Below are 25,840 nucleotides of genomic sequence, written 5' to 3' on the forward strand. Positions count from 1 at the left end.
CCTGCTTCGGGCGCAGGTTCGCAATAAGCGGCGGACCTCCGCGTAGGCCTCGCGCTTTACTCTATTTGGTATAAAGGGCCCTGCGCGGCCTACGCGGTGGTCCATTACCGCTACCAAGACGCGCAGCTCGCGGTGTGTAAATGCTGCTGCGCGCATGATGGCAATGGCGTTTTCCATATATGGGCTTATATTTATAGTGTGTGGTGGCATGTGATTGGCTGTAATTGTATGGTGTCATCTGTAATAAACTTTATTGATATGTGTACATTAATGTGCAGGACAGTTTGTACAGTTCGCATGGGCGGAGATACACACCCGCGGGGACACACACACACACACACACACACACACACACACACACACACACACACACACACACACACACACACACACACACATATCATTAAGATATTGCTGCAATTCATAAACATATAAGTCTACATACATATATATATATATATATTTATATATATATTTAAAACAACACACACACATTTTTTTCTCCCTATTTTTGGGCTTAGAAAAAACACAACTAAGTGTAACAATCTGTTTACTCACCACATTTTGCTGGAACAAACAGCTACACAAAGTCACAAATTTTTGGATTTTTAGGATCAGATGGTGTGTCTTTTTTATGGTAAACAGATGCACAAGCCAAACAGAAAAATAAAATAAAAAAACATTGTTGTTTAAATTCAAAACTACTAAAGTAATTTTTTTATTTAAAAAAAACCCCCATTGTATACAACAATCTTACAGAACATACATGATAAGGAGAACATTACAGATAAAATCTGTACTGAAACAATATAAAATACTTGCAAAACTCACTCAGAAATGTGCTCACTCAGAAATGTCCACCTTGCTTCAGTAATTTTCTGCATACACCCACACACACACAGGCTGCATGCAGGGTGTTTATATAGCCAGTACAACAATTACTGGACCAATTTGCATAATTTACACCTGCGCGGATTTCCGCACCGGAAAACACACGCAGCTATAAATAGCTAGACACTCGTGCATACACACATGCCACCAGCAACATGGCTACTCGTGAGCAGATGGCAGCAGAGATGGACGAGGTGCAGCAGCAGATGGCTGCTTTAACACATCGAAGCCTAGCGCTGCGGCGGCAGATGCTTGACTTTGCCAATGCTGAGTTAGAAATAGCAGGACCCAGTACTTTACAAACTCCATCTTCTGATACCCAGGAGTTAGGAGTGAATCCCCTGCCAGACATAGATGTTGGGAAAACTGAGGGTGATTCCGGACTAGCAGCTCAAACACAAACTACACAAGCAGCTAGTGAAGAGGAAGATGGTGAGGAAGGACAGGACGATAGCTCACAGGCTACATCCAAAAAAAAGAAAAGACAGCCCGCCTTCACTAAGAGGGATTTACGGGTTTTGGTCACACAGGCCATGGAAAAAATACATCGAGGACCCAAAAATATGGGTGCTGCATCCAAAGATAGAATTTGGAGGGACATCACTGATTCTGTTAATGAAGTCGGCTCAATAGTCCGCACCTCGCAGGAAGTTCGAAGACGGTAAGTGTATATTGACAAACCATTTTCTGAGCCAAGTATTCTTACAAACTTAGCTAGATGTGATGTTGCCTATAGCAACCAAATACATAACATGTGTACTATCAATTAAAGCAGGTATTCATAACTTTTATGACCCTTGCCCCTATTTTTTAACACATATGTAGTTGGGCAGACTTCAAATCCCGCCTGCAGGGCAAGAGGTCTGCGGAGTGGAATGCCTCGAGGGCAACAGGGGGAGGTCCAGCTGCCACTGTGGAATACACAGATCTTGAGGAGATGGCGATGGACTGTGTGAGCTACGAGGAGGGGGTTGGGGTGTCTCATATGGACACGGACCTGCCTGAAATACTCCATGCACATGACTTGCCAGGTAAGTTTACACACATATTCCTAAAGAAATATTTTTTTGTTTCCAAAAGTCTCATATTGTTTTTTTCTACTCTTTTTCCACTCATTCTTCTATTTGCTTTGAACATAACACAGCACAGGTGGGTGAGCAGGTAGAGTCACAGGAGGGTTATGTGGCTGAGGCTGAGGTGGGGGGACCTAGTGTCTGTGCCAGTGTGGGACCACACATTCCATCTGTCCAGATACCAACTGGCCCCCCCACCCAACCCTCTGCTATCCCGGAAATCCTGTCTGAAATAGCAAGGTATGGTGAGAGCCTGAATGCTTTTCAGGACAGGATGCTCCGGGAGGTAAGCCAGATACCTGTATGGCTCACTGAGCACAGAAACAGTGTGGAGCAAGGTGTAGCTCAACTCTGCCAAGGTCTGGCAGAGATCAGGCAGGGCCAAGATCAACTCGCCTCCTCCTTCCAACAACTTGCCAATTTGATTCGGCAAGGGCTCCAGGACATCGCTGTCTCCCTTGCCCACAGTGGCAGAGAGCCAGCCACATCGGCTCCCTCCCCTCCCCCTGCCTAGGAAGAACATCCCACTGGGAAGGGCCCTCGAAGGTCGCTCCGCAGACCGAGCCATGAAGAACTACATCAGGCGGGGAAAAAAAAGAGAAAGTGATGTCTCTCCAGATGGGTAGCACCTATGTTTTACATGTTGCCTCGATGTATTTTTTAAGTTTGGCTTGTGTGGCCAGAATGTACAACTCCCTCAAAGTGAAAGGTTTTCTTTAAATTGTAGCCTGTGAGTTATTTTGGCCTACACCTGAGCCATCTTCCTCTTCCTAGCGTGCTGTGTATATTTGTGTTTGTGTGTTGGTTCCGGAATCTACCTCAGTTCCCCTAAAAGTTTAGTCTGGCTGGGGGTTCACTTAGTTAATTTAAAACATCATATTTTGTCAGAAGATGGGGTTACCATAGTACTGGGTTCTGCTATGTGCATTTTGCCACTGCCATCTGCTTGCTGCTATGTCCATCTCTGTATGTGATGCTCATTTGTAGCCATGTTGTGTTGGTGATTTTGTATTTTTTTTTAAGTAAAAAAAAAAAACATTACAATTGTTTGTGTGTTTTATTAAAGGTTATGCACTCAGGAAAACTGTGCCCTGTAAACTTGAACATGGCATATTGACATTTGTGGAACAAGGGAACAATCAGAATATTGAGACAAACATAGCATATTCTAATTTAAAATCTGTATGCCTTGCACAACACTTAATTGGCCATATAAAAAAACAAAAATAATTAGGAACTTGGGTTACTAGGGGAAACATGCCATAGTATTAGATATGGACACATATTCCCACAAAAAACAAAATAAAAAATATTAAGTCTCATTAAATGTAGGTTGCATTATGTTGCTCATGTTATTTGGTATGTACAAAGGAATATGTCTATGTCGAGAAGATTTAGCTGATGTAGTTTATAAGTTGGTTTAGTCACATTTGATAGTATTAAACAAATAATTAAAACATGCATTTAACATCAAAGTATTTATATTTGTCTCAAAAATACAGTGCATTATTTGTGAGTGTGTCATATTTATACGTGGTAACAATACAAATGTTAAGTGGCCATATAATTGCTGTTTGTAGTATTTTGTAAGAGCAGTGTTTGGCGAGTAATTGCTCAACAAGTGAATTCAGTTGCTAATTAATTGCTAATTAGAGCAGACACACACTTGTAACAGTACTTCACAAGTGCTGAGTAGCTGCAGACTTACTCTTCGGCAGCGTCAAGATAGCGAACATTTGTTATGTACTTTTACCATAAGATACGCATTTTTGCAAAAAACACTCCTACTGCTGGTTGCATACTCCCACACTAGCCGCCCACTTTCACTCCCATTTCGTTGGATTGCGAAGCCGTGCCTCTGCCATGCCTCCGTCACTCCCTGTTTTCGGTTATGTATTACGCGCAGATTTTCGTTTAGTAATTTTGCACAAGCGTCGTATCGCTCGCTTTGCGCATGCGTATTTCCGCTTTCGCGCATGCGCAGTTTGAGATTTTTTGCCGTTTGCGATGCGATGAACTGCTGTGAACAACTCGGAATGAGGGCCTATGTGCACTGCAGGGGAGGCAGATTTAACATGTGCAGAGAGAGTTAAATTTGGGTGTGGTGTGTTCAATCTGCAATCTAATTTGCAGTGTAAAAATAAAGCAGCCAGTATTTACCCTGCACAGAAACAAAATAACCCACCCAAATCTAACTCTCTCTGCACAAGTGATATCTGCCTCCCCTGCAGTGCACATGGTTTTGCCCAACTGCTAACAAAATTCTTGCTGCGATCAACTTGGAATTACCCCCATTGTCTTTTTTCTGTGTATTCTTTTTGTTCAATCTTTCTCTATGATCCATACAATTTTGTAAGGCTTACTTACAAAATACAAAACTAGGTTTTAAGGTAATACTATAACAACAACAAAAACTAGAGATGAGCGCCGGAAATTTTTCGGGTTTTGTGTTTTGGTTTTGGGTTCGGTTCCGCGGCCGTGTTTTGGGTTCGACCGCGTTTTGGCAAAACCTCACCGAATTTTTTTTGTCGGATTCGGGTGTGTTTTGGATTCGGGTGTTTTTTAAAAAAAACACTAAAAAACAGCTTAAATCATAGAATTTGGGGGTCATTTTGATCCCAAAGTATTATTAACCTCAAAAACCATAATTTACACTCATTTTCAGTCTATTCTGAATACCTCACACCTCACAATATTATTTTTAGTCCTAAAATTTGCACCTAGGTCGCTGGATGACTAAGCTAAGCGACCCTAGTGGCCGACACAAACACCGGGCCCATCTAGGAGTGTCACTGCAGTGTCACGCAGGATGTCCCTTCCAAAAAACCCTCCCCAAACAGCACATGACGCAAAGAAAAAAAGAGGCGCAATGAGGTAGCTGTGTGAGTAAGATAAGCGACCCTAGTGGCCGACACAAACACCGGGCCCATCTAGGAGTGTCACTGCAGTGTCACGCAGGATGTCCCTTCCAAAAAACCCTCCCCAAACAGCACATGACGCAAAGAAAAAAAGAGGCGCAATGAGGTAGCTGTGTGAGTAAGATAAGCGACCCTAGTGGCCGACACAAACACCGGGCCCATCTAGGAGTGTCTCTGCAGTGTCACGCAGGATGTCCCTTCCAAAAAACCCTCCCCAAACAGCACATGACGCAAAGAAAAAAAGAGGCGCAATGAGGTAGCTGTGTGAGTAAGATAAGCGACCCTAGTGGCCGACACAAACACCGGGCCCATCTAGGAGTGTCACTGCAGTGTCACGCAGGATGTCCCTTCCAAAAAACCCTCCCCAAACAGCACATGACGCAAAGAAAAAAAGAGGCGCAATGAGGTAGCTGTGTGAGTAAGATAAGCGACCCTAGTGGCCGACACAAACACCGGGCCCATCTAGGAGTGTCACTGCAGTGTCACGCAGGATGTCCCTTCCAAAAAACCCTCCCCAAACAGCACATGACGCAAAGAAAAAAAGAGGCGCAATGAGGTAGCTGTGTGAGTAAGATAAGCGACCCTAGTGGCCGACACAAACACCGGGCCCATCTAGGAGTGTCACTGCAGTGTCACGCAGGATGTCCCTTCCAAAAAACCCTCCCCAAACAGCACATGACGCAAAGAAAAAAAGAGGCGCAATGAGGTAGCTGTGTGAGTAAGATAAGCGACCCTAGTGGCAGACACAAACACCGGGCCCATCTAGGAGTGTCACTGCAGTGTCACGCAGGATGTCCCTTCCAAAAAACCCTCCCCAAACAGCACATGACGCAAAGAAAAAAAGAGGCGCAATGAGGTAGCTGTGTGAGTAAGATAAGCGACCCTAGTGGCCGACACAAACACCGGGCCCATCTAGGAGTGGCACTGCAGTGTCACGCAGGATGTCCCTTCCAAAAAACCCTCCCCAAACAGCACATGACGCAAAGAAAAAAAGAGGCGCAATGAGGTAGCTGTGTGAGTAAGATAAGCGACCCTAGTGGCCGACACAAACACCGGGCCCATCTAGGAGTGGCACTGCAGTGTCACGCAGGATGTCCCTTCCAAAAAACCCTCCCCAAACAGCACATGACGCAAAGAAAAAAAGAGGCGCAATGAGGTAGCTGTGTGAGTAAGATAAGCGACCCTAGTGGCCGACACAAACACCGGGCCCATCTAGGAGTGGCACTGCAGTGTCACGCAGGATGTCCCTTCCAAAAAACCCTCCCCAAACAGCACATGACGCAAAGAAAAATTAAAGAAAAAAGAGGTGCAAGATGGAATTGTCCTTGGGCCCTCCCACCCACCCTTATGTTGTATAAACAGGACATGCACACTTTAACCAACCCATCATTTCAGTGACAGGGTCTGCCACACGACTGTGACTGAAATGACGGGTTGGTTTGGACCCCCACCAAAAAAGAAGCAATTAATCTCTCCTTGCACAAACTGGCTCTACAGAGGCAAGATGTCCACCTCATCATCATCCTCCGATATATCACCGTGTACATCCCCCTCCTCACAGATTATCAATTCGTCCCCACTGGAATCCACCATCTCAGCTCCCTGTGTACTTTGTGGAGGCAATTGCTGCTGGTCAATGTCTCCACGGAGGAATTGATTATAATTCATTTTAATGAACATCATCTTCTCCACATTTTCTGGATGTAACCTCGTACGCCGATTGCTGACAAGGTGAGCGGCGGCACTAAACACTCTTTCGGAGTACACACTTGTGGGAGGGCAACTTAGGTAGAATAAAGCCAGTTTGTGCAAGGGCCTCCAAATTGACTCTTTTTCCTGCCAGTATAAGTACGGACTGTGTGACGTGCCTACTTGGATGCGGTCACTCATATAATCCTCCACCATTCTTTCAATGGTGAGAGAATCATATGCAGTGACAGTAGACGACATGTCCGTAATCGTTGTCAGGTCCTTCAGTCCGGACCAGATGTCAGCATCAGCAGTCGCTCCAGACTGCCCTGCATCACCGCCAGCGGGTGGGCTCGGAATTCTGAGCCTTTTCCTCGCACCCCCAGTTGCGGGAGAATGTGAAGGAGGAGATGTTGACAGGTCGCGTTCCGCTTGACTTGACAATTTTCTCACCAGCAGGTCTTTCAACCCCAGCAGACTTGTGTCTGCCGGAAAGAGAGATCCAAGGTAGGCTTTAAATCTAGGATCGAGCACGGTGGCCAAAATGTAGTGCTCTGATTTCAACAGATTGACCACCCGTGAATCCTTGTTAAGCGAATTAAGGGCTCCATCCACAAGTCCCACATGCCTAGCGGAATCGCTCCGTGTTAGCTCCTCCTTCAATGTCTCCAGCTTCTTCTGCAAAAGCCTGATGAGGGGAATGACCTGACTCAGGCTGGCAGTGTCTGAACTGACTTCACGTGTGGCAAGTTCAAAGGGCATCAGAACCTTGCACAACGTTGAAATCATTCTCCACTGCGCTTGAGACAGGTGCATTCCACCTCCTATATCGTGCTCAATTGTACAGGCTTGAATGGCCTTTTGCTGCTCCTCCAACCTCTGAAGCATATAGAGGGTTGAATTCCACCTCGTTACCACTTCTTGCTTCAGATGATGGCAGGGCAGGTTCAGTAGTTTTTGGTGGTGCTCCAGTCTTCTGTACGTGGTGCCTGTACGCCGAAAGTGTCCCGCAATTCTTCTGGCCACCGACAGCATCTCTTGCACGCCCCTGTCGTTTTTTTAAAAATTCTGCACCACCAAATTCAAGGTATGTGCAAAACATGGGACGTGCTGGAATTTGCCCATATTTAATGCACACACAATATTGCTGGCGTTGTCCGATGCCACAAATCCACAGGAGAGTCCAATTGGGGTAAGCCATTCCGCGATGATCTTCCTCAGTTGCCGTAAGAGGTTTTCAGCTGTGTGCGTATTCTGGAAAGCGGTGATACAAAGCGTAGCCTGCCTAGGAAAGAGTTGGCGTTTGCGAGATGCTGCTACTGGTGCCGCCGCTGCTGTTCTTGCGGCGGGAGTCCATACATCTACCCAGTGGGCTGTCACAGTCATATAGTCCTGACCCTGCCCTGCTCCACTTGTCCACATGTCCGTGGTTAAGTGGACATTGGGTACAACTGCATTTTTTAGGACACTGGTGAGTCTTTTTCTGACGTCCGTGTACATTCTCGGTATCGCCTGCCTAGAGAAGTGGAACCTAGATGGTATTTGGTAACAGGGGCACACTGCCTCAATAAATTGTCTAGTTCCCTGTGAACTAACGGCGGATACCGGACGCACGTCTAACACCAACATAGTTGTCAAGGCCTCAGTTATCCGCTTTGCAGCAGGATGACTGCTGTGATATTTCATCTTCCTCGCAAAGGACTGTTGGACAGTCAATTGCTTACTGGAAGTAGTACAAGTGGGCTTACGACTTCCCCTCTGGGATGGCCATCGACTCCCAGCAGCAACAACAGCAGCGCCAGCAGCAGTAGGCGTTACACGCAAGGATGCATCGGAGGAATCCCAGGCAGGAGAGGACTCGTCAGAATTGCCAGTGACATGGCCTGCAGGACTATTGGCATTCCTGGGGAAGGAGGAAATTGACACTGAGGGAGTTGGTGGGGTGGTTTGCGTGAGCTTGGTTACAAGAGGAAGGGATTTACTGGTCAGTGGACTGCTTCCGCTGTCGCCCAAAGTTTTTGAACTTGTCACTGACTTATTATGAATGCGCTGCAGGTGACGTATAAGGGAGGATGTTCCGAGGTGGTTAACGTCCTTACCCCTACTTATTACAGCTTGACAAAGGCAACACACGGCTTGACACCTGTTGTCCGCTTTTCTGTTGAAATACCTCCACACTGAAGAGCTGATTTTTTTTGTATTTTCACCAGGCATGTCAACGGCCATATTCCTCCCACGGACAACAGGTGTCTCCCCGGGTGCCTGACTTAAACAAACCACCTCACCATCAGAATCCTCCTGGTCAATTTCCTCCCCAGCGCCAGCAACACCCATATCCTCCTCATCCTGGTGTACTTCAACACTGACATCTTCAATCTGACTATCAGGAACTGGACTGCGGGTGCTCCTTCCAGCACTTGCAGGGGGCGTGCAAATGGTGGAAGGCGCATGCTCTTCACGTCCAGTGTTGGGAAGGTCAGGCATCGCAACCGACACAATTGGACTCTCCTTGTGGATTTGGGATTTCGAAGAACGCACAGTTCTTTGCGGTGCTTTTGCCAGCTTGAGTCTTTTCAGTTTTCTAGCGAGAGGCTGAGTGCTTCCATCCTCATGTGAAGCTGAACCACTAGCCATGAACATAGGCCAGGGCCTCAGCCGTTCCTTGCCACTCCGTGTGGTAAATGGCATATTGGCAAGTTTACGCTTCTCCTCCGACAATTTTATTTTAGGTTTTGGAGTCCTTTTTTTACTGATATTTGTTGTTTTGGATTTGACATGCTCTGTACTATGACATTGGGCATCGGCCTTGGCAGACGACGTTGCTGGCATTTCATCGTCTCGGCCATGACTAGTGGCAGCAGCTTCAGCACGAGGTGGAAGTGGATCTTGATCTTTCCCTAATTTTGGAACCTCAACATTTTTGTTCTCCATATTTTAATAGGCACAACTAAAAGGCACCTCAGGTAAACAATGGAGATGGATGGATACTAGTATACTTATGGATGGACTGCCGAGTGCCGACACAGAGGTAGCTACAGCCGTGGACTACCGTACTGTGTCTGCTGCTAATATAGACTGGATGATAATGAGATGAAATCAATATATATATATATGTATGTATATATAATATCACTAGTACTGCAGCCGGACAGGTAGATAATATATTTATTAGGTAATGATGACTGATGACGGACCTGCTGGACACTGTCAGCTCAGCAGCACCGCAGACTGCTACAGTAAGCTACTATACTATAGTAGTATGTACAAAGAAGAAAGAAAAAAAAAACCACGGGTAGGTGGTATACAATTATGGATGGACTGCCGAGTGCCGACACAGAGGTAGCTACAGCCGTGGACTAACGTACTGTGTCTGCTGCTAATATAGACTGGATGATTGATAATGAGATGAAATCAATATATATATGTATGTATATATAATATCACTAGTACTGCAGCCGGACAGGTAGATAATATATTTATTAGGTAATGATGACTGATGACGGACCTGCTGGACACTGTAAGCTCAGCAGCACCGCAGACTGCTACAGTAAGCTACTATACTATAGTAGTATGTACAAAGAAGAAAGAAAAAAAAAAACCACGGGTAGGTGGTATACAATTATGGATGGACTGCCGAGTGCCGACACAGAGGTAGCTACAGCCGTGGACTAACGTACTGTGTCTGCTGCTAATATAGACTGGATGATTGATAATGAGATGAAATCAATATATATATGTATGTATATATAATATCACTAGTACTGCAGCCGGACAGGTAGATAATATATTTATTAGGTAATGATGACTGATGACGGACCTGCTGGACACTGTCAGCTCAGCAGCACCGCAGACTGCTACAGTAAGCTACTATACTATAGTAGTATGTACAAAGAAGAAAGAAAAAAAAAAACCACGGGTAGGTGGTATACAATTATGGATGGACTGCCGAGTGCCGACACAGAGGTAGCTACAGCCGTGGACTAACGTACTGTGTCTGCTGCTAATATAGACTGGATGATTGATAATGAGATGAAATCAATATATATATGTATGTATATATAATATCACTAGTACTGCAGCCGGACAGGTAGATAATATATTTATTAGGTAATGATGACTGATGACGGACCTGCTGGACACTGTCAGCTCAGCAGCACCGCAGACTGCTACAGTAAGCTACTATACTATAGTAGTATGTACAAAGAAGAAAGAAAAAAAAAAAAACACGGGTAGGTGGTATACAATTATGGATGGACTGCTGAGTGCCGACACAGAGGTAGCTACAGCCGTGGACTAACGTACTGTGTCTGCTGCTAATATAGACTGGATGATTGATAATGAGATGAAATCAATATATATATATGTATGTATATATAATATCACTAGTACTGCAGCCGGACAGGTAGATAATATATTTATTAGGTAATGATGACTGATGACGGACCTGCTGGACACTGTCAGCTCAGCAGCACCGCAGACTGCTACAGTAAGCTACTATACTCTATAGTAGTATGTACAAAGAAGAAAGGAAAAAAAAAAACCACGGGTAGGTGGTATACAATTATGGATGGACTGCCGAGTGCCGACACAGAGGTAGCTACAGCCGTGGACTAACGTACTGTGTCTGCTGCTAATATAGACTGGATGATTGATAATGAGATGAAATCAATATATATATGTATGTATATATAATATCACTAGTACTGCAGCCGGACAGGTAGATAATATATTTATTAGGTAATGATGACTGATGACGGACCTGCTGGACACTGTCAGCTCAGCAGCACCGCAGACTGCTACAGTAAGCTACTATACTCTATAGTAGTATGTACAAAGAAGAAAGAAAAAAAAAAACCACGGGTAGGTGGTATACAATTATGGATGGACTGCCGAGTGCCGACACAGAGGTAGCTACAGCCGTGGACTAACGTACTGTGTCTGCTGCTAATATAGAGTCTAGACTGGATGATAAATTATTGATAATGAGATGAAATCAATATAATATCACTAGTACTGCAGCCGGACAGGTACTATATATATTTATTATGTAATGACTGATGACGGACCTGCTGGACACTGTCAGGTCAGCACAGCACCGCAGACTGCTACAGTAAGCTACTATAGTAGTATGTATAAAGAAGAATGAAAAAAAAAAAAAAACACGGGTAGGTGGTATACAATATTATATATATATATATATAATATACAATTATATATATATATATATATATATAGAAAAAAGGCAGATCTTGATTTTCCTTTCAGCAGCACGCAGCTTGAAAACGGTACCTGCGAGTACCGAAACGTCGCTGCTATTTACACTGATGTAATGACTTTTTAACCAATACATTAATATTCTGCTTATGGAGTGCCGCAGCCTTCTTCCTTTTTTCTGCATTTTTCTGCATTTACATTTGCTGAGGGCACCCTCTATTTATTCAGACACACTAGCATCAGAGTGCGGGTTCATCCCTGGGACTGACTATATATATATATATATATATTAAACTGGTGGTGATTGATTATTAAACTGGTGGTCACTTCAGGACAGGTCACGTTGCAACTTGCAACTAGTACTCCGAGGCCTAAGCAGACAATCACAAAATATATTATTATACTGGTGGTCAGTGTGGTCACAACAATGGCAGTGTGGCACTGACTCTGGCAGCAAAAGTGTGCACTGTACGTTATATGTACTCCTGAGTCCTGCTCTCAGACTCTAACTGCTCCCCACTGTCAGTGTCTCCCCCACAAGTCAGATAATACACTTACAGTCACACTATCTAATCTATAAATATCACTTCAGCAAGTAGTATAGTAGTATACAGTAGTACTCCTCCTAATAATGCTCCCCGAAAATACTGTGTCTCTCTCTTCTCTAAACGGAGAGGACGCCAGCCACGTCCTCTCCCTTTGACTCTCAATGCACGTGTGAAAATGGCGGCGACGCGCGGCTCCTTATATAGAATCCGAGTCTCGCGATAGAATCCGAGCCTCGCGAGAATCCGACAGCGTGATGATGACGTTCGGGCGCGCTCGGGTTAGCCGAGCAAGGCGGGAAGATCCGAGCCTGCTCGGACCCGTGTAAAAAACCTGAAGCTCGGGCGGGTTCGGATTCAGAGGAACCGAACCCGCTCATCTCTAACAAAAACCCCTATTATTTTCCAAACCCTATGGTACTGAATAACCTGAATTAATATACGAGTGCCCCCCCAAAAAGAGTCTTTTTCTTTGTACATATTTGTGTCTATTTATCTCACTCTGGGGAGCTCTACCAGCCCTCGCTACTCCTTAATTCTTATGCGTAATCCAATAATTATTGAAGCATTTGGTTTCTAATTTACCATAACCTATCAACCTCCTTGAAACTTTTATAGTGACATATATCCTGGACAGCTACTAAACAAGGCAGGGTCTTTGGGGGACATTCCGAGTTATTCGCTCGCAAGCTGCTTTTAGCAGCTTTGCACACGCTAAGCCGCCGCCTACTGGGAGTGAATCTTAGCATAGTAAAATTGCGAACGAAAGATTAGCAGAATTGCGAATAGACACTTCTTAGCAGTTTCTGAGTAGCTCCACACTTACTCGGCATCTGCAATCAGTTCAGTGCTTGTCGTTCCTGGTTTGACGTCACAAACACACCCAGCGTTCGCCCAGACACTCCTCCGTTTCTCCAGCCACTCCCGCGTTTTTCCCAGAAACGGTTGCGTTTTTTCACACACTCCCATAAAACGGCCAGTTTCCGCCCAGAAACACCCACTTCCTGTCAATCACATTACGACCACCAGAACGAAGAAAAAACCTCGTAATGCCGTGAGTAAAATTCCTAACTGCATAGCAAATTTACTTGGCGCAGTTGCACTGCGGACATTGTGCATGCGCATTAGCGACTTATCGCTCCGTTGCGAGAAAAAAATAATGAGCGAACAACTCGGAATGACCCCCTTTGTGTGGAATTTTCTGAAACCATACTTTTTTGGTCTCTGCTACACTGGTCAGAAGAGATACAGTATGCTGCAGGCTGCAGTCTTCTACCAATCACCCCACACTCACATGGCTGAACAGCAAACTAAGTAACAACACCGCACCCTGGGGGTCATTCCGAGTTGTTCGCTCGTTATTTTTTTGTCGCAACGGAGCGATTAGTCGCTAATGCGCATGCGCAATGTCCGCAGTGCGACTGCGCCAAGTAAATTTGCTATGCAGTTAGGTATTTTACTCACGGCATTACGAGGTTTTTTCTTCGTTCTGGTGATCGTAATGTGATTGACAGGAAGTGGGTGTTTCTGGGCGGAAACTGGCCGTTTTCTGGGTGTGTGCGAAAAAACGCTACCGTTTCTGGAAAAAACGCGGGAGTGGCTGGAGAAACGGGGGGGGGGGGGGTGTCTGGCCGAACGCTGGGAGTGTTTGTGACGTCAAACCAGGAACGAAACTGACTGAACTGATCGCAGTTGCCGAGTAAGTGTGGAGCTACTCAGAAACTGCTAAGAAGTGTCTATTCGCAATTCTGCTAATCTTTCGTTCGCAATTTTGATAAGCTAAGATTCACTCCCAGTAGGCGGCGGCTTAGCGTGTGCAAAGCTGCTAAAAGCAGCTTGCGAGCGAACAACTCGGAATGAGGGCCCCTGTGTGAAATGGCGCAAAATGCAGATCTGCACTCACTCCTCCAACTTAATATGGTGGTGGTGGGGCGGCGGGGAGGCGGGCAGGGCGGGCCGTGGGCCACCTGCTCAAACATGTCTTCTCCACTCCAGGCTCCATCCTGCCCCAGCCCACATTGTGCATGCTGTAATGTGCAGTGTGATGTCATGACCTCCGGCGTTTATTACATATGCACTACACAAGGAGGAGCCACGTCCACAGCAGAAGGCAGCAGCACTGATCAGTTTGAATCAGTAGTAGTTACATACTGTAGTGACACAGCGCTGCCGGCTTTATGGTGGCCAGAGCACCCTCTGAGTCACGGCGCCTTACCCCGGCATGTTACTCAGTCACATAGTATGCGTAATTATAGGGCCGTGTGTGTGTGTGTGTGTGTGTGTGTGTGTGTGAGGTGACTGAAGGGGGTGGGCTGTGTGAGTATAGTGCTAAAGATGGGTGGAAAGGCTGCACTTGTCATGGCTCTTCCGAGTAGCTGCTTATGGAGGACAGGGGTCCACCTTCCCTGTGAGTGTAAAAGAGCAAACTTTAAAAAGGGGGAAACTCCCAGCACTTACTCTGTGACTTCTGGAATTACCACTAAACTCTAAATGCTTCTTTAAAATAATCACTGCTTGTACTCACGCTGCCACACTGACGGACAGCTCCTGCAGCACAGCTAGGGTTGCCACCTCTCCCTGATTTCCTGGATTCTCCAGTATTTGGTGGCAGCCCTCCAGGAGTCTTTTCTCTTCACCCAGATTCCTGGATTATCCAGGAATAAGGGGACCCTGGGAGCACCAGCAGTGTGGATCTCCAGGAACCGATGATACATGAGGTGGCAACCCTAAGCACAGCTCCTGCACCCTCAGATGTTACCTTAGCTCACAGCTAAGAGGGTAAAACAGCCTTTTAAAGAGGAGGATCCTGTTGATGAAGCTGAAGTGACTCCTCCCAGCTGGGGAGTGTTAATGAAGAGGGGTCTGGCTTCCAGAGAAGACAGCTGAAGCTGTTACTTGTATGGTGCTGAATGCTCTTAAAATAAGAAGAGAAGCTCTGAGTTAATGACACACGTAAACAGTTGTGCTAATAAGATTGGTGAGATGTGAACAGAACTAGGATCTAGTCAGCCACCCCTCCTGACGAAGTCCAGCAGGGATGAAGCTGGTCGGGCGTGGCTTGAAGGACACAGTGGATATGCTGTCTACATGTACCGAGTCCGATGAGAGAGTGACTGAGCATTTGGTACAGCTGAGCGGGACAGTGCTACCAAGTTGTCCGGGCACTGTGGAAACCATGCTGCAGACATGCCATTTTAAACCTTGATGTATGTGAGCATTGTTACAAAGTAAAGTTTTGAATAAATTTTAATCTCACAAAGGGTGCCCTCTTTTTCTTCTCTTTTACATATACTAAAGCGCTGCCCGTGGTTGAGGCAGTTGGAGGTAATTGTACTGAAACATCAATTATCAGAACAGACAGATTCCCAAGATGGAGCGGCGCTGATTCTTGGCACTAGAGATTTGCGGCGGGCACTTTTTGTGTTTTGGTTTTGGTTCTGGATCCTCGCTCGTGTTTGGATCTGGATTGGTTTTGCCAAAACTACCCTTTCGGGTTTTGGTTTTGGATCTGGATCTGGATGATTTTTTAAAAAAACACAAAAACAGCTAAAACCACAGAATTTGGAGGTAATTTTGATCCTACGGTATTATTAACCTCAATAACATTCATTTCCACTCATTTCCAGTCTATTCTGAACACCGCTCACCACACAATGGCCCTCATTCCGAGTTGTTCGCTCGGAGATTTTCATCGCATCGCAGTGAGAATTCTCTTAGTGCGCATGCGCAATGTTCGCAGTGCGACTGCGCCAAGTAACTTTACTATGATGAAAGTAAGTTTACTCACGGCATTTTCATCGCTCCGACGTTCGCATTGTGATTGACAGGAAATGGGTGTTACTGGGCGGATGCACGGCGTTTTAGGGGCGTGTGGCTGGAAACGCTACCGTTTCCGGAAAAAACGCAGGAGTGGCCGGAGAAACGGTGGGAGTGCCTGGGCGAACGCTGGGTGTGTTTATGACGTCAGCCAGGAACGAAAAGCACTGAACTGATCGCACAGGCAGAGTAAGTCTGAAGCTACTCAGAAACTGCTAACTCGTTTGTAATCGCAATATTGCGCGTACGTCGGTCGCAATTTTAAGAAGCTAAGATTCACTCCCAGTAGGCGGCGGCTTAGCGTGTGTAACTCTGCTACATTCGCCTTGCGAGCGAACAACTCGGAATGAGGGCCAATATTGGTGGTCATTCCGAGTTGTTCGCTAGCTGCATTCGTTCGCTGTGCAGCGATGAGGTTAAAAAACAGCACTTCTGCGCATGCGTACACGGCGCAATGCGCACGCGCGACGTACTTTTACAACGAATGATGTAGTTTTACACAGGGTCTAGCGATGCTATTCAGTCGCACAGGCAGCCGCAGAGTGATTGACATGAAGTGGGCGTTTCTGGGTGTCAGCTCACCGTTTTCAGGGAGTGTTCGAAAAAACGCAGGCGTGGCTGGAAAAACACAGGCGTGGCTGGGCGAATGCAGGGCGTGTTTGTGACGTCAAATCAGGAACTGAATGGTCTGAAGTGATCGCAAGCGCTGAGTAGGTTTGAAGCTACTCTGAAACTGCACAAAATAATTTTGTAGCCGCTCTGCGATCACTTCGTTTGCATTTCTGCTAAGCTAAAATACACTCCCAGTGGGCGGCGGCATAGCGTTTGCACGGCTGCTAAAAACTGCTAGCGAGCGAACAACTCGGAATGACCACCATTGTTTTTAGGCCAAAAGGTTGCACCGAGGTAGCTGGATGACTTTGCTAAGTGACACAAGTGTGCGACACAAACACCTGGCCCATCTAAGAGTGGCACTACAGTGTCAGACAGGATGACACTTTTAAAAACTAGGCCCCAAACAGCTCATCATGCAAAGAAGAAAAAGAGGTGCAATGAGGTAGCTGGATGACTTTGCTAAGTGACACAAGTGTGCGGCACAAACACCTGGCCCATCTATGAGTTGCACTGCAGTGGCAGACAGGATGGCACTTTTAGAAACTAGGCCCCAAACAGCTCATCATGCAAAGAAGAAAAAGAGGTGCAATGAGGTAGCTGGATGACTTTGTTAAGCGACACAAGTGTGCAGCACAAACACTTGGCCCATCTAGGAGTGGCACTGCAGTGGCAGACAGGATGGCACTTTTAAAAACTAGGCCCCAAACAGCTCATCATGCAAAGAAGAAAAAGAGGTGCAATGAGGTAGCTGGATGACTTTGCTAAGCAACACAAGTGTGCGGCACAAACACCTGGCCCATCTATGAGTTGCACTGCAGTGGCAGACAGGATGGCACTTTTAAAAACTAGGCCCCGAACAGCTCATCATGCAAAGAAGAAAAAGAGGTGCAATGAGGTTGCTGGATGTCTTTGCTAAGTGACACAAGTGTGCAGCACAAACACTTGGCCCATCTAGGAGTGGCACTGCAGTGGCAGACAGGATGGCACTTTTAAAAACTAGGCCCCAAAAAGAGGTGCAGTGAGGTAGCTGGATGACTTTGCTAAGCGACACAAGTGTGCGGCACAAACACCTGGCCCATCTAGAAGTGGCACGCAGTGGCTCAATCTCGAAAAGTGGCCATCGACAGCATCTCCTGCATGCCACATCATTTTTCAAAAAATTCTGCACCACCAAATTATTTGTATGCGCAAAACATGGGACGTTTTGGAATTTGCCCAGATGTAATGCACGCACAATATTGGCGGACTTATATTGCAGTACCCCTGGACTTATATGGCAGTACCACTGGACTTGTATGGCAGTACCCCTGGACTTATATGGCAGTACCCCTGGACTTATACAGCAGCACCACTGGACTTATGGCAGCATAGGACACCACCACTGGACTGATGCAGCACAACACAGCACCACTGGACTGGACATATACAGCAGCACCACTTGACTTATGGCAGCACAGGACACCACCACTGGACTTATGGCAGCACAGGACACGACACTACCACTGGACTGATGCAGCACAACACAGCACCACTGCACTGGGCTGGACTTATTCAGCAGCACTGGACTTATGGCAACACAAGACAGCACTGGAATGACACAAAAGAGCAGGTTGCCACCCCACGCGCCACACCATTTTCCCGCACAGACACTGAGGATACACGTCCTCTCGCTACACTCTCCAGGACTGGAGTGAAAATGGCGGCGACGCGCGGCTCCGTATATGGAATCCAAAACCCGCGAGAATCCGATAGTGGGATGATGACGTTTTGTCTCGTTCTGGTTTCTGAGTCTGGCGGGACATGATGTTTGGTAGGGTTTGGTTCTCAGGGAACCGAACCCGCTCATCCCTACTTGGTACGAGGGTTTATTCCAGAAATACCAGTCATACCATTGGAAATAAAATTTCTTCTGATCTCCGTCCTGAAAGAAGCTCATAAAAGGACTATATGAGAACTGTCAGTTGTGGATATTGAGCACTCCCCTCACCACCATTGTTTTAAATCTCTCTCTCTCTCTCTCTCTCTCTCTCTCTCTCATATAAATATATATATATATATATATATATATCCAACAGAAAAGAAGGCACTCAGAGACTGTTTCAAAGCGATAAAGAAAGACATCTGTATTTAAGATGTTATGGCATCTAACGTTTTCGGAGCAGTTGCCCCGTCCTCAGGATAACATCTACAGCAATAAACACATAGACAACACATACATAAATACCCTTACCTGTCCCTCCGTTCCCGCTCCGTCCAGCGCTCAGACCGCACGCCCACCGGAACCACTACCTGCTGAACTTCCTGGTGCGCACCCTCCGTTACTGTGGTAACCGCTGTGCATGCGTTCCACAGCCAGCTTCATGCGCTCCATTAGCGCAGCAGAGGATCCCAGTGAGGTTGCAGCACAAGAGCTGAAAAGGAGAGGAACATAAATTGATATGTAAAAAAGCACCCACATAAAATAACATACAGATATTGCAGAGGATATATTCATGGTCAGGAATTACATAATGAGAAACATTCATGTAACAAAAAAATAAGCGCTGAATAATAACAGTGACTAAGACCTATTAAGACAAACTATTCCAATTGATTTTTTCATTTAACCCCATAGGGCTAGTGGTGCCTAAACGGACAATCCAACGTGATTCTTTTAATAATAATTGTTTTGCCCGATCCCCACCCCGGAGGGAAAATGGTACATGATCTATAATATAGTGCTTAAGGTCATCCAATTTGTGACCTGCCAATTTAAAATGTCGGGATACCGGCTGATCAATATCTTTCCCATTTAGGGTCATATTGATTGCCGACCTATGGGCATTCATCCGCTCCCTGAACTTCCTGGTGGTCTGGCCGATGTAGTAAAGGCCACAAGGACACACTATAATATGAAATTGCATATGGATCCGACGGCCGCCTATCAAAAAGAACTGTTTGGAATTCTTGAGAAGGCATACAATGAGAATAAAATCCCACAAAAAGTGTTTAAGGCTCTTTGTGTCCAGCACCCTAAAGTGCCTGTGCTGTACACTTTGCCAAAAATACATAAAAACCCGAGAGAGCCTCCTGGCAGACCTATAATCTCTGCCAGGGACTCATTGTTACAGCCTATCTCTCAACTTTTGGATAGTGTCCTCCAGCCACTTTTGTTGAAAGAAAAAACATTCCTGAAAGACACTACTTCCTTCTTGAATCATCTGGAAGACATTGACAGCATACCGAGTGGCACCTTGTTATGCTGCCTAGATGTATCCAGTCTGTATACCTCTATCCCTCACGAGGGAGGTCTTATTGCGATGAGGCGTTTTCTTGAATGTCATCTTCCTGCATCAAGTTTTGATCATGTACTTTTTTTGACTCTGTTGGAATTAACTCTAAGGCGTAATTATTTTTTGTTTGATGGGGGTTTTTTTCTCCAATTACGAGGGTGTGCTATGGGTTCTCCCGTGGCCCCCTCGTATGCGAATATTTTTATGTTTTTTCAAGAAGCTGATATGTTCTTTAGTGACAGTGACGTGAGTCAATATATCATGTTCTTCACCCGGTACATAGATGATGTATTTCTTCTATGGACCGGGGGGGAGGAACGTTTTGTACAGCTTATGACTACCATTAATGGCCTTGATTCGCCAATTAAATTTACTTATACACACAGTACTAGTAGTGCTAACTTTCTGGACGTACTGGTGACAGTTAACAATGGTAAAATCATCACAGAGGTCTACTCTAAATGTACTGATAGGAACACTTTTTTGAGGGCATCTAGTCACCATCCGGTAGCCTTAAAGAAAGGTCTTCCGTTATCACAGATGATGCGCTTTGCACGCATCACCAGCGATTTTGAACGTTTGCCAGAGGCCTTAGATGGTCTGATATCCAAATTTGTGGATAGGGGATATTGTCCTATAACCTTAGAGGAACAAAAACAGCAGGTACTTGTGATGGATAGATCCAGTTTATTGAAACCCACTAAACGCCATCAGGATAAGGCTATTCCTTGGGTCAGCAATTATACCACGGCCAGCCCAATTATCAGGAGAGCTACTAATGCACTCTGGCCCATTGTGAGCTCGGATAAGGAGCTCCCCATCTTTAAAAATATGAGACCGTTGGCAGCGTTCAAACGTGGTAATAACCTACGTGATAGACTTGTCCATGCTGATATTACAGGGCTTGGGATTAAAAAACCGGCCAATGTGTATATCAAACCCCCAGGCTGTTATAAATGCCATAATTGCACTACTTGCAAATATATGGTAGCATGTAGAGAATTTAAACATCCACATCTAGACAAGGTCTACGACATTAGGTTTGTCCTCACTTGCACTACTGCTTATGTAGTGTATATTATAGTGTGTCCTTGTGGCCTTTACTACATCGGCCAGACCACCAGGAAGTTCAGGGAGCGGATGAATGCCCATAGGTCGGCAATCAATATGACCCTAAATGGGAAAGATATTGATCAGCCGGTATCCCGACATTTTAAATTGGCAGGTCACAAATTGGATGACCTTAAGCACTATATTATAGATCATGTACCATTTTCCCTCCGGGGTGGGGATCGGGCAAAACAATTATTATTAAAAGAATCACGTTGGATTGTCCGTTTAGGCACCACTAGCCCTATGGGGTTAAATGAAAAAATCAATTGGAATAGTTTGTCTTAATAGGTCTTAGTCACTGTTATTATTCAGCGCTTATTTTTTTGTTACATGAATGTTTCTCATTATGTAATTCCTGACCATGAATATATCCTCTGCAATATCTGTATGTTATTTTATGTGGGTGCTTTTTTACATATCAATTTATGTTCCTCTCCTTTTCAGCTCTTGTGCTGCAACCTCACTGGGATCCTCTGCTGCGCTAATGGAGCGCATGAAGCTGGCTGTGGAACGCATGCACAGCGGTTACCACAGTAACGGAGGGTGCGCACCAGGAAGTTCAGCAGGTAGTGGTTCCGGTGGGCGTGCGGTCTGAGCGCTGGACGGAGCGGGAACGGAGGGACAGGTAAGGGTATTTATGTATGTGTTGTCTATGTGTTTATTGCTGTAGATGTTATCCTGAGGACGGGGCAACTGCTCCGAAAACGTTAGATGCCATAACATCTTAAATACAGATGTCTTTCTTTATCGCTTTGAAACAGTCTCTGAGTGCCTTCTTTTCTGTTGGATATCTACTTCTCTGAGTGGCACCTGAGCAGTTGGGACATTGTAAAGTGAGTGCCGGCATACTGTGGATGGGTATATATATATATATATATATACAAACAGAGAACCCAGCACTCACCAAAGTAAACTCACTTATCCTCAACAATTCAATAAATAAATGATGGGGGTTTAGTTGGTGGATTGGCCAATGCACGGAAGCCTGCATACCGATTTTCAAGGTACCCCACCTTCATGCAGGTCCTACACTATCACAGAGTCTTAAAACCTGACTACTTCACTGCTGCATCATCTGCCTGCTAGATGTAATGTGTACCTGCCACAGACTTTATGGCTTTTAAAGGCACACTAGTCACCTATTGCACTGGCTCAAAGATGATTGCTAAAGAACAGCTGAGACAGGTTCAGGATAATAAAGTCCACACAGGGGTGCATGAGAAAGCTAGTGGCCACGGTTAATAGGAGCTAACCATAGATTAACCCCTTCATATACACACACACACAGAGGAAAAACCACAGCACTCACCACACCAGAAGCGGGGCACAGTTATGCACTTACCACTCACAGGGTGGGGTGCATGTAACACTGCACTCTCCACCACAGAAGCGGGGTACACAGCTGTACTTACCACTCACAGGGCGGGGTGCATGTAGCCCATGACCACATCGCTCTAATAAATACAAACAGAGAACCCAGCACTCACCAAAGTAAACTCACTTATCCTCAACAATTCAATAAATAAATGATGGGGGTTTAGTTGGTGGATTGGCCAATGCACGGAAGCCTGCATACCGATTTTCAAGGTACCCCACCTTCATGCAGGTCCTACACTATCACAGAGTCTTAAAACCTGACTACTTCACTGCTGCATCATCTGCCTGCTAGATGTAATGTGTACCTGCCACAGACTTTATGGCTTTTAAAGGCACACTAGTTGTAATAACCTGATAAAACCTGAATGTAGCCCTTTGCTTAATCCTCTGTGTGGGCAATGAGTTGTGAAAGCATAACGTATAATGTTAATACATATGTCCGATGTAGATAGGGATAACAGAAGGATATTGGTATATTTATTGTCAATACTCCGATGGAAAGAGGCAAGTGTGAACAAACGCCCCTGCCAGAGAGAAGTTGATGCTGTCACCCTAGGTTGGGTATAGTCGACTGCCCCACTGCACATCAAGGTGTGGGGGGTGGCTGGCACGAGGTTTTTTAACGGAGTAACCAGCTCGTGCAGGGAACCTCTGGCGGGACTGATCCGGGTCCCGAGGAGAAAAGAGATAAAGGGGACTGCAGGAGAGCCGTTAGAGGAGGTCTGAGGAGACAGAGAGCAGGACCAGAGCTGCGCAGCAAGAGCAACAGATTCGCTGCAAAGAACGGACAACGGAGAAGGCGGTAGCATTACCTTGTTGGCGGCTCCGGTGTGTCCCTGTCGGGCAGCAGTGACTGTTGGAGTGCAGACGGCGGCAGTGAACGAGAGTGGCTGCCGGAGTCGGAGGCGGACAAGCTCGGCTGAGTGACGCCCAGCGGGAGGTAGCAAAGCCTGTCCAATCCAACCCGATCAGAGCTGGGCTGTGGCCGGATCAGTGAGTGACACCGTCGGGGAGTGGAGGAGGCGGATCTGGTTCTCCCTTATAAGGGTAAAGGTGGGCCTAAGTAATTAATGACACAGGACAGCCTCACATTGAAGGGAAAATAGCCCCAGTGCCACAGCAGAAACTGTTTAACTGTCACATAGTGTCCCCACACTGAAGGGAAAAAGCTCAGCATTACCTCAGACTGTCCATTTGTAGCTGATTATCAAAAAGGAAGGATTATAATCAGTTATAATATAGTATTTGTCCTTTCTATAAGTGACACTGGGAAAGTTTTGTTACTTAAAGCAGCAGCCAACAGTTAATTCCTGACAAGAAGTAAAAAGTTAATAAGAAATAGTTACAAGTTACTATCTTAATTGCTTCTGGAAAGATACTTACCTCAGACATAGACACTTCTTCCGGAAGCTACAGTAATAGAAGAAGAGAGAAGGCAAATTAATATTTCACTCTTAGTCACCTTAAATAAATGTTAACTCAGTGCAGTGGCACAGAAGGTATTACAGATAACTAAAGGCCAGCATATGCGAATAACCTAAGGATACAGTACAGCTAGTAAAATCTCAACTCCATTTCTGCTTAATCAGACTTGATCCATATTGAGAGTTACTGAATCGGAGCGTATCACAGTTAACATCAGGGATCTACAAAAGTTTATCTTAAAATGTACTTCAGCTTAACCTTTAAAAGACTTCATGTGCACCAACGCTATGGCCATTAATCACTGCGCAGTGTAGACACTGTTGAGAAGTATTTAGAATTAATAGAGTTGCTAGAACTTATATAGTAATGCATTATACGAACGTGTGTCAAGTATGATATTCTTTATGCTTTGTAACAGAAACTGTATGCATTTATGGTATGTGATAATATTAATCCTGAGTTCAGTTTGACACAGCTCAAGACAGAGATTTGCTGGAATCAGCGGCTGCTGTAAAATAAAAGTACTATCTTTATGTGTTTGAGTGTGTGAGTATATATATTATTATGTGATGATGTCTCTCTAACTGACTAATATTAGTGTGGTCATTGAGGAATAGTCATTCAACACATTGACTAGTGATAATATCAATAACTAACAGGAACACCTTACAAAACCTTGGCGTCCCACGAACAGGATTGCGAACAAAGAAAATGTCAGACAACGAGCAAACACCCAGTATAGCGACAACAAGTGCGACAAGTGCAGACACGACAAGTACATCTAGCACAACAAGCACCTCAGCAACCATGACCAACATAAACCCCATTACCCTCCCTTATTATTTTGGGGCTCCGTGGTTACCCGCGTATGCGGGATCGGGGGATACAAGTGGGAAAGATTCAAGTACATTCATTGAATTTAAAAGAAAATTACAAGCTATCTTCAGACTTTACACATTAACCAATCTTCAACAGGTGGAGATTTTAGTCGGTCAATTGAAAGGGTCAGCCTTACGGGAAGTCTTGTCTTGGCCTTTGGATGAACGAAAGACAGTGGAGCAAGTATTTCAACGGCTGGCAACTATTTTTGATATCAGTACCCTTTCAGAATTAAAATCCCGTTTCTATTCCCGCAAGCAGCAACCTTGGGAGTCATTGCGAGACTTTGCATTGAGTCTGCAGGAAGCATTACGAGATATACAAGAAATAGATAATGCAGAAATAAGGGAGGTGGATGAGACTTTAGTAAATCAATTTATCGATGGGGCGAATTGTGAGAACGTTCGAACTCAATTGAAACTCCTGAGAATGCAGAAAGCTACAGCCTCCTTTTTGGATTTTAAAGAAGCGGCTATTAAAGTAATAGGCCCAACACAATCCAAGGTAGTGTCTTTTCCTGAGTTACCCGGTTATCAAGAGCGATTCGGTGAAACGGGTGCTTCTAGTCGTACATCTACAGAAGTAACAAACCTACAGAAAAATCCCATGCAGGGTATGCAAACCCCAAATGCTGACACGGTTCTTATATTAAAAGGACAAATGGAAGAGTTGACGGTGGGGATGGCTAATATGAACCGAGAGCTGCAGAGGCTCGCCAAACACGTTCCATCAGGCCGAACCGGATCAACCTGGCGCCGAGACCGTAGAGGAACAGGAGAAGATTGGTGGGAACCGCCTGAGAGAAGAGGCCGTAGACCCACCGACAGATTTGACTCACAAGGCCGTCCCATCTGTCGAAGATGTAATAGGAGTGGCCATGTGGAAAGAGTATGCTCTCAAGAGGAGTCTTTAAACGCCAATGCCCCGAGGCCAGAGACCAACCCTCGGGGAGATCAAGCGGAATAGGTCCTACACCCGAAGAATGGTGCCCTAGATACATAGGGCAGCTCCCC

Source organism: Pseudophryne corroboree, chromosome 8 (assembly GCF_028390025.1).
Source record: "Pseudophryne corroboree isolate aPseCor3 chromosome 8, aPseCor3.hap2, whole genome shotgun sequence".
Taxonomy (NCBI): domain Eukaryota; kingdom Metazoa; phylum Chordata; class Amphibia; order Anura; family Myobatrachidae; genus Pseudophryne; species Pseudophryne corroboree.